This window comes from Balaenoptera physalus (genome assembly GCF_965194825.1).
Source record: "Balaenoptera physalus genome assembly, chromosome: 12".
Classification (NCBI taxonomy): domain Eukaryota; kingdom Metazoa; phylum Chordata; class Mammalia; order Artiodactyla; family Balaenopteridae; genus Balaenoptera; species Balaenoptera physalus.
This window is the reverse complement of record NC_138897.1, coordinates 24001971-24018654: the sequence shown is the minus strand read 5'-3', so window position 1 is coordinate 24018654 and position 16684 is coordinate 24001971. Positions and strand designations below refer to the sequence as shown.

The 16684-nt window shown below is 42.6% G+C and overlaps 1 protein-coding gene across 3 annotated transcripts in view; it reads left to right on the top strand.

Annotated features, from left to right (window-relative positions):
* MAPK4 (mitogen-activated protein kinase 4) overlaps positions 1-16684 on the top strand; it is a 180417-nt gene that overhangs the window by 1453 nt on the left and 162280 nt on the right. The window lies entirely within an intron of this gene.

The following is a 16684-nucleotide window of genomic DNA, read 5'->3' as shown; positions in this document are numbered from 1 at the left end:
TGGCTTTTTTGCTTTTGTTCTGCCCGTAACTCTCCGGAATCCGGGGAGAAGCCGGGGCGGGCGGATGCCCCGGGAAGGGGACCCTGGCGGAAGCTCCAGGTGCAACCCCAAAGTGACAATTGGAGGCGGCGGCTGTTTCCCGCCCCTGGGTGGGGAAGAGATTCCGATAGCTAATCAATGCTCGGGATCTGGCAGCGGGTCCGCTGCTTGCTAAAGAGCGGGGTGTCCGCCGCGGCCGCGCGCCGTCACACGCCTCTCCAGCACTCTCGAAAACGCTATCTCGAGACGCGCATTTCCATTCATGGATCTGTGCCTGGGACTTGATTAATGTCACCTCTGCCCAGGTTCTCTAAGGAGTGAGTGTCTGCTTCTATTCAATTTAATAGCCATTTATAGGGGCCTACTATGTGCAAGGCAGCAACCCTACGATTATCTTAATTTAAAAGATATTTATGGAGCACCTACCCTGTGCAAAACAGATGTGTTACAAACTTTTCAGTTTAGAGGATTTTTATTGAGTACTTACAGTGTTCAAGGCACCTGTGCTCTGACCTTATTTTAATAGATATTTACTGAGCATCTACTGAGTACAAGCTGGGTTTTTTTCCCCGCTTTTTTTCTGAAGGTTTGCCCAGTGTATCTTTTGAGAGAGGGGATATGGAGGCAAGGAAGCCAGAATATGTCTTCGAACCCTTCAATTCCTTTAGTAACCTGCATTTTAACCTTTCCAGACAGCTTGTTGTGTGGTTTAGGAAGAGCTGGTCTTCTACACTACAGCTTGAGGGTTTCTCACAGGGGAGCAGGGCAGAATAATGAAAAGGCTACTCTGGGACCTCTTTCCAGTTCAGTTTCCTCACATTGAAAAAAAAAAAAGGGAAGCAGTTTCTTTGTGCAAAGCACCATGCTAGTTATTGCAGGGAATCAAAGGTTAATGAGGCAAAGCCTTGACACTCAAAGGGTGGAGAGTCTGTGGTAGGGACAGAAAGACAGACAAAAGACAATCAATTAAACCAGGAGGGCGGGGGGTTGGGGACATGAAGATAGGGCCCGCATGGACCTGCCAGCCGCTAGCTCCAAACTGGTGACTGGGTTGAGAGTGGCTTTAAAATCCCATCATTGTGGTGTCTGGGGACCTACAGGCAAAATCAAATGGTCTGAGGGTCCTACCTACTAAGAGATTAGATGACTCTATTACTCTGATACTCCTGGGATCCTGAGACATGCTGGAATATCCAGATTGGCAAGAAAACCATTGGTCCTCAGCCTCTTGACAAATAGTTGTTATATATAGGCTGTTATCAAGGAAATGTAGTCTAGTTGGTAGGATTGTAGTCTAGTAGGAGTTCTTCAGATAAACCCGTAAACTGCTTGGGCAGCATACATGAAAAGCCAGGAGCAAATTCCTCCCAGAATTGAATGTCGAAAACAAAATTCTGTCCTCATGGAATTGTGCCTTTCCTTTCATCAGACGGCGAGAACTTGCTCTATGTCTAGTATGGTTATCTTTTTAACTTGGCCTCCATCAATTCCTAGTAAGTGCTTTATCCTAGCTTCTTGGTACAACGATCTTTTTCTTCCCAATTTATTTCTGATCTCCCTTAAATTTTTTTTTCTTTTAAATTCTGCACTGCGTTATTTTTTTTGTTATGAACCTGAAAGCTCCCCTCAAGTCTTTTCTGGAAGTAGCCCCATTATGAAAGATACCTAGGAAATATGGTAAGCACTAGATGAATGACTTGGAGGCCCTGTACGTATAAGAAGAGGGAGGAAAAAAAGGCCAAAATCAGGAATGTACAGAGAAAACATAAAGTGGCCTTGCAAGATGGAACAGGATTCAGATAGGAAAAGAAGACGAACAAAGACCTCCCTCCCAAATTGAGGGAAAGGTTGTAAGCGAAAGTGTGATAGAAAACAAACCATCTTTAGAGCACTTTAGGAATTTGATAGCTATTCATCTGAAAGAGTTTCCATTCATTCAACAAAGAAGCACTGCCCGAGCATTTAACTCTGTGTCCACGACTTTGCTAGGTGTCAGGTAGGGGCTTCACCCAGCACAGTCTGGGGTCCACTGTGATTCCCACAGCTGTTGAGGACCCTTGTCTCCTGTTCCAGCTGCAGGGATAGCACTGCATCCCTACCATTCCTTGAAACATTCCTAAAGTTTTTTCACCTGAGCTGAACTGTATTGTAATCTTCTTCAAGGCCAAGAATGTGACTTTGGTTTTTTCCCCTGCATCCTTCCCTGCCTACAGGATCCTACATAGTCTATAGAGTAGGTGACATTTATTCCAGAACCCTGGATTGCCCATTCCTTCCCCCTTTCCCTACCTCGTCAGGGCCTGGCCTCTCTTCCTCTCCACCACTTTCAGCTGCCCAAAGCCTTTCACTGTATAAAAACGAGGGGCAAAACCAATCTGTCATCAGTCACTTTCTATTGAATATGAATGTAAGTCACTGTTCTCTCTTCCAGGGGTCCTTGCACTTTAAGCCTCATTATGGAAGGGAAGGCTTTGCCCACCATGAGAAGATTTCAAGCGTAGACAAGTGGGTAGTGGAGGTACCTGGGTAGGCGAAGCGCCTTTCCTGGTGCTCCTGAAATTATGCTCCCACCTCCTCACGTAGGCCCTCTTGACAAGGGTCTCTGCAGTGCCACAATCCATAGAAGTCTGGAGCCTTCATTGCTTCTTACCGTAGCATGGTGGTTGAGGTCAGAGAGCAGCTCTGCCTGAGCTCCCTGTCAACCTGGCCTTCACTCGCTCTGTTCTTTAAACATTAATCATTTTCTAGACAGAATCCTTGCTTCCTTCCCTACAGGTGCCATTATTTTAAGGCTGGGATTCTCAACCTGGGCACTCTTGGTGTTGTGGGCTGGATAATTCTTCGTCGTGGGGAGCTGACCTGTGCATTGTAGAATGTTTAGCAGCAGCCCTGGCCTCTACCCACTAGATGCCAGTAGCACCCCACACCCCCTCCCCAAGTTGTGACAATGAGAAGTGCCCCCAGTTATTGCCAGATGTCCCCTGGGGAGCAGAGTCACCCCTGATTGTGAACAGCTGTTCTGAGGGGTTCTGGTTGCTCTGTATCGTGCTGTGTAACCATTCCCACTTTTCTGGGAGAGGGCTTCTCTGATGTAACTTGGTTGGCAAGACAGGTGACTTGGTAAGTGTGTACTATACGTTGTGGAATTTCCGTATGAATAATTTCATAAATCAGAATAAACATCCTTTGTCAGGACACATATCCTAATCTGGTCATCACAATAAGGCAATCTTTGGAGACAAAACAACAATCACCACCACAACCCTCCCCCGCCCCCCCCAAAAAAAACACCAAACCTCTCAAATTCATCCCCTAGCATGTGTTTGATTTATATACTAGGAATGCAGGTAGTAGGACCACCATTGGCAACCGGGATTACCCACAGGGTCATGCCCAGCCCACTGGGCAGCAGTGGGGGAGGGAAGTAGGCGAGGATCCGGTTCTGAGGAGTCCTCTTTAAGAAAAAGACGAAATAACCAGGTGAACGTGGGGTTGCTAGAGCCCCTCCCCAGCGTTGGGAGGGGTTCTGAGGTTTCAGTTTCACTTGCTTCAGGTGAAGCTGCCTCTGGGCATCGTTTTGAGGAGTGACAGCACAGCTGTGGCTGCAGGAACGGGAAAGTGGAGGCTTTCTTCTACCCTTGACTGTCAAGAGCTAAGAGAAGCTTCTCAAAGACTTGACTTCAGTAGAGCGCAGGGATCAAAATAGAATCGTTAAATACAGGGTAGCTGGTACTTCTGTTAATATCTGCCTTCAGAAGTAGAACTTTCATAGCGCCAGCATCATCACCTTCTTCGCAGGATGGAACAAGGGGCATGGTTAGTTCAAGTTTAGCAGCAGGATCCTTGAGTTCTTCTAGTGGATGGAAGTAACTTAATGAACCTTGTAAGAGTGATGTTGGCCTAGTGCCCAAGTTATTGCTTCCAAAAGCGAGTGAAACTCTTTTTCAAGTCACTGTAATGGTATTGGAAAAGTGTACAGATTTCATTGATTCAAACTTCTATTTTGGAATACCCAAGCGTGGGGTGAGACTTTTCCTTTCATTGAAACAGGCCAGATAGGAAATACCTTTTGCGGGCAGGGTGGGCAACTAACTCAAGTACTCAAAAACTTAAAATAATGAAACAACCACACAAAAGGCCTCTATATTTCAGACTTTTCATTCATTCACAATCTTTTTCCTTAGTCTAAACGGACCTATTTTCAAGGACGAAGAGAAGGTGCTATGATTAGTATCTAAATGTGCCTGCTGTGCGTGAAACTGATCGGCCAATATGCCATTGTCTAGATTTAACAAAAATAAAGACTCTCTATTGGAAAATTTGCTGTAGGAGGGATTCTTTAAAAAATTAGTAGTTTTCCATTTGTCTTTAGAGTGATTTGATTTTTATAAAACTTTTCAAGAGTCAAGATCAATTCGGAGATTTGGGATCAAATCTACACGTCATCACAGAGCTTAGACCTGCAAGGGATCTTGGGAATCAGTGACCAGCTCTCCTTGCCCCATTGTGTAAATGGGGAAACTGAGGCTGAGAGAAGTTAGGTGGTTTGCACAGAGGTCAGTGCTGAGGCTGGGCTAGGAGTCCGGAGTTTGTCCTGTTCCCTTTGATACTCATGCCACCGGGGTACCTTTCCATCTTTCCAGGTGAATATTGGTGGAGGAAGAGCCAGGAGGAAAAAGAGTTTGATAACTTGTCTCCTTTCCAGGTCATCTAATCCTGATAGAACTAATCATTGATTCAGACTGATTACATCTATGCCCAAGGTGTGTGTGCATACAGATAGCACTGAGGGAAAACTGGGACAGTTAGATTAGTGGCATGAGATTATTTTATAAAACTTTCTATGTACAGCACGGTGACTATAGTTACCAATACTGTATTGTATATTTGAAAGTTGCTAAGAGAGTAGATCTTAAAAGTTCTCATCACAAGAAGAAAATTGTAACTATGTGTGGCGATGACTTACTGTGGTGATCATTTTGCGATATACATGCAAATATAGAATCATTGTTTTACACCTGAAACTAATATAATGTAATATGTCAGTTATATCTCAATAAAAATTTTGAAAAAATTATTTTAACTTCCTTTAATGTTCTTTTATATTGTTTTTACAGTAAATAGTTAGAATGAAACATTTATTTCCCTATTTGGGAAAGTAATACAGATTCATTATTGAAAGTAGCAAGATGAATGAAAATAATCATTCTACCTGTGATTGATCTGATCATATTGTGCTATGTTTATTTTTAGTGTTTTTTTCTCAGCTCATTTTAAAACACAATTCAGATCATACTGTACATATAATTTTAACTTTTTATCTTGCTTTTTTCAGCTAATATTATAACAAACAATTTCCATGTTATTACAAACTCTTTGTAAACATAATTTTTAATGACTACATAATTCAGTACTTTGGAAGCCTGTTAACTTATCACAATATTTTGTTACTAGTGGACATTATTTGCTCCCAATTTCTGACTACTGTGTCATTGCAGTGCGTAGTTTTGTGCCTATACTCTTCTACAATTCGGATTGTTTTCTTAGTAAACATTCCCAGATAGTGAAATTACTCTACCAAGTGTGGAAAGCACCATGTTAATAAATTGCTTTCTAGAACTGGAAATGATTTCACCACATCATTGACAACATAGGGTCTTTTATTTTTTTAATTATTTATTTAAGATGGAAAATATGTCATGGTTGTTTTCATTTTGGTTACCAACATGGCTAAACATTTCTCTGTAGGATTGTTACCCTGTTTGTATTTTTTGTTAATTATCTATTTACCCTCCCTCCCCCACATGGATATTTTATGAAGAGTTCCATCTAACCCTACCATTCCACAATTCCAACACTTCAAGGGCTGTGTTTCAGGCTGAGCTCTTTTTGTCGCAGTGATGGAGCTGCCTGTTCCGTTCCTGAAGTGAGCTCGGGTGGACGGGGAGCTCCATCCCCTTGGTACCAGGCAGCATACAGTGAGTACTTATTCAGTGCTTCCCAGGCATTAATTCTCAATCCTTACCTTGTGAAGTGGGTACTGTTTTACTATATGAGGAGAGTGAAGCACAGAAAGGTAAAATAACCATAGTCACATATACTTTTAAAAGGGTTCTGATCACCAGTTCCAGTGTATGTGGCGTTTTCCCCACACATCCGAGCAATTCTCTGTGACACCAGCTGGGTGTCCTACGATTCAACCCAATTCTGACACTCTGTACCTGAGATAGAGTCAGATCCCACAGGTTAAGGGCTCAGAACCACAGGGCTGCCCTCCAGTTCCAGTCGCAAGCTGGGTTGTCACCTGTGCTTCTGTCCAACTGGCTATAAATCATGACTCCCTCCTTGAGTTCAATTAATTTGCTGGAGTGGTCACAGACTCAGGAAAACCCATTTACTCACTAGATTGCTTGTTTATGACAAAGGATATTAAAGGATACAAATCGATAGTCAGATGTAGAGATACCCAGGGCGAGGACCTGAACAAAGGAGGTTCTGTCCTCGTGGAGTTTGGGGCCCAGCACGGTGGCATGTGGAAGCGTTCTTTTTCTCCAACCTGGAAGCTCTCTGAACCCCTTCTTTTGGATTTTTATGGAGGCTTCATTACAAAGGCATGATTGATCAAATCATTGGCCATTGGCAATTGATTCAACCTCCAGCTCCTTGCCCCAACCTGGAAATCAGGGGGTGGAACTGAAAGTTCCATCCCTCTTTCCATGGTTGGTTCCCCTGGCAACCAACCCCCATCCCTATGTACTTTCCAAAAGCCACTTCATTAATATAAACCCAGGTGTGGTGGAGTGGGGCTTGTTATGGATACCAAGACACCCATTTCACCTTTTCGGCTCTAGAGCAATTTCAGGAACTGAGGACGAGAGACCAAATATTATAACAAAAGATATTGCCATTGCACTTATTGCTTAGGAAATTCCAAGGGTTTTGGGAGCTGTGATGTGAAGACCATATATATGAGAAACATATTTTGTTCATCTGAATGGCCAAATACATATTTCTTATAAATCACAATATTGCAACTTTTAACCGCTGTCGTACTACCTCTGGATCTTTGCTACAGTGACCTGCCTCAGTTGTGTAGTTGGTCTTCGAGGGAGCTGGGCTTAGGAAAATTAGCAACTTCCTCTGAACTCTATTGCCTGTTACTGGGAGAACTTTGGGGTATAAGGTAATTTTGCTACCTTAAACTTATTGCTAACTTTTATATCTCTTAGCCTCTCTTCTGTTTTTCCATACTTTTTATATCTCCTAGCTACATCTGGTCGTTTTTCTGACCTATCTTCTAAGTCCCACCATGTCTCTTCAACTGTATGTAATCTGCAGTTAAATCCATCTGTTTCTTTCTTAATTTCAGTTACTGAATTTCAGTTCTAGAATTTTTAGCTCTTTTTCAAATCTTTAATGTTACTTTATATAGTCCTGGTTCCTTGTTCTGAAATTTTTAAGCCCAACTTCTATCTCCATAAGCATAGCAACTATAGTTGTCTTACATTCTGTGTCTGATAATTTTTCCATCTGGGATGTGTCTGTTTCTTCTGTTTGTTGTTTGTCCAGATTCTCATGTTGGTTCATATTTATGTCATCATATGTCCTCGTGTGCCTTGTTGTCTTTGAATGTGTGTTAGATATTGTTTTGAAAAAAAATTTGTATAAATGCCATGTCTCATCAGTTAAGAAATACATTTTTTCACATTTTAATCTCTGAAGTTCAGATATGGTTTACAATTGATCGAGACGTACACTTATAGTTGGTAGCATTTTTCTCTTTTAATTGGCTCGTACCTAAAAAAAATAGTGCATAATACAATTAGCAATACTGAAGGTTGATGAAATGAAATAATTTGAGGCTTTGAAGGATGATAAACATGACAAGAGTTCTAGAGAGCCTCTTAAATAGCCTCTGCGGGCCTTTTGGATACCAGCAATCCCAGATCAATTTGAGCACTTGAGATTTTCTAGCCCATCCAGATGACAGGAAGCCAGACTAGTTTATTTTTTGTTTTCTCTTACTAAAAACAGGGCCTAGCTCTTTGAGGTCCCAACCACAGGTGTGAAGTGGCTTACCAGGCTTTAACCTTAGGAATGCCTTGGGTCCCTGACCCCGTCAGGCTGTGCAAAGTGCTACTCAGCTTCCCAACTTTCTCTTCCTGGTTGACAGATTCCCCCCAGCTGGGTAAGCGTGGCTCCTAAGACCTAGGGCCACATCTAGGGATCTTCTCCCAGATCTTAAGCCTGAATCCCCCTCCCTCATAAGCTCTTTGGTGCTTTTAGGAAGAAGTTTTAAAAATATTTCATCTGGGTTTCTTTGTTGTGTTTGCTGGGAAAGTTGGTTCTAATTATGCAATTTATCACTGCCGGAAGGAGGCAGTAGTGAATCTGATCTATCTTAGAGCCCGACAGAAGAGCATGAAATACCAGCAGCTCTTTGCCAGCTCATGACTAGAGAACTTTCTCCCTCCACTCCTCATATGTCATCCGGGTTGCAGCCGGAAAGTGGAAGTTGGGATGAATACATTTCTACAAACTGGACACAGCTAAATATAGATATATTTCCCTATATAAAAGAGACTAATTCCTCAGGTTTTTCCTAATAAGGCGGGTGACGTAGCAGAGAGAGCAGTTGCAGGAGTGGTATCCGGAGCGCCATCCATCATCCGTCTCCATCTGGTCTCTTCCTTCTCATCTGTGCTGTCCTGCAGAAAGATGGGGATTTAGGACCAAGGAACCTGATGAGGGAGCAAGATGCTCTTTATTCCAGCAACCGTTGAGAAGTAAAGAAAAGTAGACCATATTTTAGCTAGGTAAGATTTCTTCCATTCATTGTGGGCCCCCGACATTTCCACTGGGAGAGCTGAATTTCTCACCCATGGCCGAGGCTATTCCTTGTGGAGACTAAACTATTGTGTCCACAAGCCTCAGGGTGGCCTTTCCAGGGGACTCTTCTTAAATCTTATTTTTCAAAAGAAGATTCCTTTCTGGCTTTTCAAAGACATATGCTTACCTATGTGTTCTCAAAATCAGCAGCCAAATGTATTTTCCCCCTACCTTGTTCCAACTCTCATAGATGTTTTCCCACCAGCTTTCATGAAGCCAAGAGAAATTTACAATGAGAAAAAGGTTGAGTGATGAGTTTGAAAAGGTTGGGCAAAGGGGCACAGAATGGTGGGAAGCCCTTCCTCCCACCTTCCCAGAGCCTCCATTGGATTGTTTTTTGGTGGTGGTGGGGCCCTTATTTTTATTTGGGGCTCTTATTTTTATTTTCTCCCTAGAAACCTCAGGGCTGTCCTCTCAGAAAATTGCTATCTGCCCAGGGAACTGCAGATCCACTGTCACCCTTCAGGAGTGTAGCCACTGGGTAAAGTGAAGGAAGGTATGGTAGCAGGGATCTCTCTCTCTAGGAAGGGCTTGTTTGGGAGGGATATCCCCACCAACTTTTTGGAGACCACCTCATACCTTTTATGTATTCCATGATGATTTATCCATCTTATTTTTATTTTTATTTAATTTTACAATATTTCACACATAGGAAAGACTACATACAACTTAGTCCATCTATTGCTAGAAATGGAAATCCTCCAATTAGGTTTTAATAATTGTCCTTAAAGGAACAAATCTGTCATTCCACTCCCAGGTGATTCTAGATTGTGACTGATACCTTTGGAAGAAATGATTAATGACTTAATTTTGAAGAAGCAAATTTTCTATTCTCCCAGAAAATGTACCTTTCCATGATTATTTTTGGAGGCAGAATTACTAGAAAGCCCCACCAGCCATAAGAATTTATGAACCATGATGTCTGAAAACTCTTCAGCCTGAAAGGAAGTAAATTAATTCCTCCAGTGTGATTCACTTTAGGTACAAGCCAAATTCCTCAATTTATCCATAAGTTAGGCTCTTAAGCTGATTTTTCTAAAGAGGCATAATTATTTTGACATCAAGGCCATTTTCTATATTTCTATCATCAAATTTTCCATTGATTTGAATTTGAGGTTTTTCCCAGCCATTGTGAGACCATTTTGTCTGCTGATAAGAGATAATATGCTGTGATTTCACTAACATGTGTGAGAACCACAGGGAGTTCAGACAAGTTTAGCTGAGCAATTTCTGTACTTGTCATAGAGACCAGGGCATTGCATTCAGGATGTGGTGGCAATGGCACTTTTTACCAAATAGTCAGAACTTCTTAGAAGACTCGCAACTGTAAAGTATGGTAGCTCTTTCAACAGAAATAAAAGGGAGAGAGAAATTCAGAAATCTGAAATGATTTTATTTGTAGGAGGAAGATAAGGAAGGTGATTGCAGTAAACCACTTAGAAGAGGAGGTGAGAACTATATAACAATGGAGTAACCACAGTGACTCTTTGAGCTTTCCAGATCCGAGGAGAGACAATGAAAAATGTCTTGATCAGTTACTATAACAACCCACCCATCTGCTGTGTAATAAAGCCAGTGAAATATGGGCCATCAAAATGACAGGGAGAACTTTAGGATATACAGAGTAAGGAGAGAGACAGTTTTTTTTACATTGTGAGTGAGAATACGTCTGGTAAATAGTTCTGGGCATGTCATGACCTGAATAACTGTCATTTTCCTATACTTTACCATTTTCTTGAGCTGAATGGAGACTAAAGACAAATAAAAGGCTTAGGTCCTTATTAATTTTGTTAGGTCTCCAGATGAAGGATGATAGGGAATATGAGTCCAATAGGAAAATGCTCTTAGTTTATGAAAGTATTTTAGTTACAAACTTGATGTCTCATTTCTAAATTTTTGTGCATGCTTTCATTCTTCAAGAGTTATTCAGTGAGTTTGTTAATCCTGTAAACCCCTTTTTTATGAGCAGTCTTTGAAAGTGAACCTGAAATACATTTATGGAACAAGAGGAGGTAAAAAAAATCCTTTGACTTCTCTCTTCAATTTATTCAGAAGCAGATCCCCAGAACCAAAGATTTATCTATAGATTTATCTATATTTAACAGCTGACTTTTCTTTTTATTTCACCAACAAACAATACAGTGTTTTTGCTTTGCACTCCTGAATTGAGGATTTGGCTTCCATAATGTATTAAATAACCTTCTTGTCTTCTGTTCCACCTTTCCTATTGGTAAGAAATAATAAGAACATTATTATTTAATTATCACCACTAGCAGCAACGTCAGATTTCAGTAATCTAAAACTATATTGCCTTAAACTGAGATTATTTGAAATAAGATCTTTCCTCTTCAGTAATGGATACCTAGAAAAGGAGGGGTATAGCTGTAGACACTGGGGGTAGATACAGGAACATATACACATACAGTTGTGATTATGGGGTAACCATAAGCTTTGTTTCTGGAAGGACACATAAGACATTGTGAGTAGTGGTAAAGTAAGAAGTAACTGGTTACTGAGGCGAGGGAAAGGATTTTTTATTTTATACCTTTCCATACTATTTCATTTTTAAAATAAGCACATATTTTTATTTAATAAGTAAATAAGGGGAAAAATTAAGTTCAGAACTAGAAGCCAAGTTCAGTGTTCCTTGAACCCTGATAGAATGAACTTTACCATTCATTTTGGACATTAAAAAAAATACTCCAAGCTGCCTCCTCACTGGTTTCATGCTGTAGCATCTATCATTCTATCTTAAATCATGGTTAGATGTATAACTGTTTTCCTCATTAATTTTTATCACCATAGGCTGTCTCTCTTCTTTCTGTAGCCTTACTGTGTCTAGTCCATTATGGTGCATATATTAGTTCCTTAATCTTTGTTTTATGGAATTGGATACTCAAGGTACTTTCTCCCAAATAATCATTTCTAGGAAAACAAAGTAATAAACGTAGCCATTTCCACAAGACTAATATCATTGTCCACAAGAGGATTCAAACCACATAATGTCTGAGCTGGAAGAAAACCATCTTTGCATGTATTTATTCTCTTGTTTTAGAAATGAGGAGGCTGAAGATCAAATCACTTGCTCAAGATCACACGGGGAATGAGAGGTGACTTGATACTCAGAGCCCGGATCTCTTCCAGCCCAGCCCTCCTCCTGCTGCAACAATCATTACAGACAATCATTCTCTTGGTGGTCAGCAGGCATTTAGATGAATGGTCGATGCTGGCAAAAGATAAGTCACACTCAATTAAAACAGCAACCGTGAAGAGGTAACTTCAAAAAGAAGAGGAGGTATTGAGCTTATTTTTTCCAAGTTTTAATGAACCATTTTGCAGATTTACCTCCTTTTAAAGCAAATTTGCTATATAAACGTCAGCATTTCCACAAAATGATTGACAGTAGGAACCTTTTAGATGACAAGTATCCTAACCATGAGCGTCCGATAGAGTCAAATCGCCCTCACTTGTTGGGCAAATCTAGGCGCAGAGTATCAAAGCTGTGAAATGAGGAATTAATAGTGTTTTCTATCTTACCTGTTGGCTTTTTAAAACGGGAGCCATGTCTGGCCTGGTGAATAAGCCACCTGTCAGCAAGGAGCGATGAGCCCTCCGATTCCTAAACTCACCCCTGGGCACCTGAGCGCTCAAAAGCCATTCCCAGTTTTCCAACATGCTGAGAAGGGAGCTGGAAAGACTTTTTTTTGTCTGACACTACGCAAAGGAGAAACAGAAGGAGAAATTCCAAAGAGGGAGACAGTACCAAAAGTGTAAGGACTGGGGGAGCCCTGAGCATCGGATGCACTAATGAGGAGGCAGAATGCCATTTTTCTGAAATATGTTCTTTTTGTGCCACTTCCTATTGGATTCATACCATCCTAGAAGGCACTAGCTCCAATAGGCATAGCTGTAAAAGGCACATCTTTTAAAAATTTAATTCAGTTCAACAAATATTTAAGGTAGGTGCTGTAGGAGAGTTACAGTAAAAATAGCAGAAGCCCGGCCCAGTTCTTCTGGAGCTTGGGGTCTGTGCTGCGCTTTCCAAACTTGTCTGCATGTTGGAATCATCGAGGGACCTTCAAAAAACACTGCTGTCTGTGTCCAGGCCACCATCCCTGAGCGAACTTGTGATCCAGTTGGTTTGGGATGTGGCCTGAGGTTTGGAATAGTTTAAAAGATAATTCTAAAGTGCAGACAAATTTGGGAACCAGTGGTCTATGGAGTGGTTCTCAACCTTGACTGTATTAGAATCACCTAGACTGTATATGTATGTGTGCAAGTATGTGTATATATGTGCATATGTATATGTATGTATATATACATAAGTATGCATGTGTATATAAGCATAAGCACATATGTGTATACAAATGCATGTGTGTATTATGCATGTATATGCATGTGCATATACTCACATGCATAATATACATATGCATATACATACATGCCCAGCCTCCAGCCTTAGAGACTCTGATCTACGTGGTTTGAGGTGGGGTAGTCCCCACCTCAATACTATTTCAATACTATTTAAAACCATGGTTCCCCAAATTGGAGTTTTAAAAATGCTGATGCCTGAGTCCCGCTCCAGACATTCTGGTTTAATTGGTCTGGGGTCTGGTCTAGGCATCAGAATCTTTTCAAAGCCCCCCGTGTGATTCTAATATGCAGCCAAAGTTGTGATCCACTGGGTTAGTGAGCGAGACCGTCTACCTTGTGCATAGTAGGTTCTCCAGAAAAATGATTAACTATGAAATGAAAACTAGGTAGAAGAACTTATAAGAAAAGTCAGTACTAAAAAATTGTACATTCCTGGTTCTTTGGGCGTTTCCCTAGGCTTGAATATGTTATGCAGTGATTTGGGGATGGAGGGGGTGTCAAAACCTAATAAATTCAGCTCACGACCATAGCCTTTGTTGTGGCTACCAGTGAAACTTTCAGCTGAAACTGACAGCCAAGATCTTCCTAACTGCTCTGTTCCATTATATCTGCTTGTGATGGGCGTGGCAGATCTGCCTGTCATACTCCTGATGTGTCTAATGTTGTGTTTGGGAGAAAAATAACCAGAAACTTGCTTCTGTGAGATCTCAGTGCTCCAGCCCTGCATTTAGCCTGAGGTGAACTCTGTCCCGTGCAGCAAGCGTCTGTGAGGGCCCACCCCCTGCCTGGGGTTTGGGAGAGCTCCCTGGAGCATAGAGCAGAGAGTTGCCTGTTTCCTTTGTTCCCTAGGTGATTCTTTTTTTTTTTTTGGAATTTGATGTTTTATTTATTTATTTATTTATTTATTTATTTATTTTAAACATCTCTTTTGAAGTATAATTGCCTTACAATGGTTAGCTTCTGCTTTATAACAAAGTGAATCAGTTATACATATACAATATGTTCCCATATCTCTTCCCTCTTGCATCTCCCTCCCTCCCACCCCTCTAGGTGGTCACAAAGCACCGAGCTGATCTCCCTGTGCTATGCAGCTGCTTCCCACTAGCTATCTATTTTTTTTTTTTTCCTTAGATTCCGTATATATGTGTTAGCATATTCTTGATTAGTCCAAGTGGTTCAAGGAGGGGAAGTATTTCCGCATCTGGCCCCAGTGAATGCAGCTGCTTTCTGCCTTGGAGAGGCTCCACCACCCTGGAAAGGGGAAAACTGCCAGGCCACCACAGCTGCTTACTGGGCAAAATCTGAACTGCTACTGTTGGTCTTTGAAGACTCTAGGGCACTGGTTCTGAAACTTGAGTGGATCAGAACCCCCTGGAGTCATGTTAAACTACATATCTCTGGGGCAGCCCCCAGATTTTCTGATTCGGTAGGACTGGGGTGGGACCCAAGAACTTTGCATGTCTAATACCTTCTGGGCAGTACTAACCTGGCTGGTCTGGGGACTATCCCTTGAACACCACTGCTCTAGAAGGAAGGACACAGATGGCACCTGTGTTGTTTAGTAAAAGGATATTACTTGATTGCTGCAAATTTACCTGATGCTCACAAGATCAAGAATTGAAACAACCTCCAACTCTAAGATTGATAGATTAATTGATTGTTTAAATTATGAGACACCTGCTACATGCTAGGTGTCGTGCAAGCTTTGTTGCTATAAGGAAGAGGAAGATGCGGCTACTCACTAAGCAGCTAGTCTGGGGGAGTAGGTGATGCATCACTAAAGGGACCCCTTTGTGCTCTGTAGAGGGAGTGCCCGGGCTTCCATGGGACATACGTGGGCAGGAGGAGTGTGGCTCAGAGCTGGCTTCCAGGAGTAGGTGATTCTGGGGTGGGATCTTGGGGCATCATTAGGGGTTCGGCAGGTGAAGAAGGTGGGGCTGTGTTCCAGGGACAGCATGAGTGAAGATGAGTGAGCCTGGCACGGGGAGCCACACGTGGTTTAGGGTGACTGATAGGGAGAGAGAGCTTAGTCTGGACAGGCAGGCAGATGCCGGATCCCAGGGTCCTGTCCTCCACATGGAGGAGCCTGAGCTGATACAAAACCCAGGGAGGTCATTGAAGGGTCTTAAGTAGGTGAGTGACACGATCAGATTTGCCTGCAGTTTGGAAAACGGGCTGGAGGGAGCATGTACCTTCAGGAGGCATGGGAGACTATCATGGGAGTCCACCTGTGAGGTGATGAGGTCACAGGGGTCATGACCTTTGCATCACATTGTCCTTGATCACCCTCTGCCTCTGCTCAGTATTTCAAACTTTTCAAAGCCATTTCCAATGGGCGCATTAACTGGCTTTTTGAGCGTCTGCTGTGTGTGCTTTTGGAGTGGAACCAGGCAATGAGTCTTGTGGCTCCCCGTAAAGATGCTGTGTTTCAAGGAAAATTAAGTTAAAGTGAACGTCAAGGGCAACCTTGGAACAGGTGGGCCTCAAAAGTGCAACCGCATGAGGGGCCTGTGTGGAAGGGATTGGGCGTTTCAAACCATTTAGCCTGGGTGAGGTCGGGGAGGGATGGTCTCTCTGCGTGTTGTGTGCCTTTTGTGGAGCTCTGAGTTTTTCCTTTTTGGTTCTAACTGGGAGTCACACTTCCCTCTCCTGCTTTTACCTTGAGCACAGATTACAAATCCCGGCATAGTCCAGCCCCCTGCTGGCAGCCGCCTTCCCCCACCTCCCCGCCCTTCCATTTGAGGGCTTACCCAGAGCAGTCTCCTAAATTCCTAGTACCCCAAGGTGGCTTGAGTGCTGGGCATTATGGAGAGAAAGGGATTTCCAAAACAGATAAGACCAGTCCACGCCCACCGCAGTTGTGAATGAGTTGTGCGTGTAGAAAACCATGAAGAGGGCTGCAGTGAGCTAGCCCTTGGGTAGAGACAAGTGCAAAAGGGGTTGGGGAGAGGAAGTTCTCATCTGTCCCTGACCCATCTTAAAAAGAATCAACACGGATGGATTCCACTTGTGGTCGGTCCTTCGCACTTCATCTGGTAATGAAAATTTGATTTGTGGTTCCCTCTCATAGGACTCTTCATCACAGCGTAATCGATCCATCTCCAACAAGTGGCTCTTGAGGAAATCTATTCCGACAGGTCTCATCAGGACCCAGAGAGCCTCCCGGGGGTGTTGGAGGCTCCGTCTCTCCTGTCGTGCCCCTTCCTCCTGCAGGCTGTGGGGTTTCACCGTCGGCTGAGTTAGGGGCTCCTTCAGAAGCCTTGAGTGGGCTGCTGCTGGGAGAGGCAGGGGTCACACTGAATAGACTGATGACCAGCGTCAGTGAGCAGTCTGTGCTCTGAGGTAATGGCATCAAAATTTATAGGTCACAGACACCAAGGTG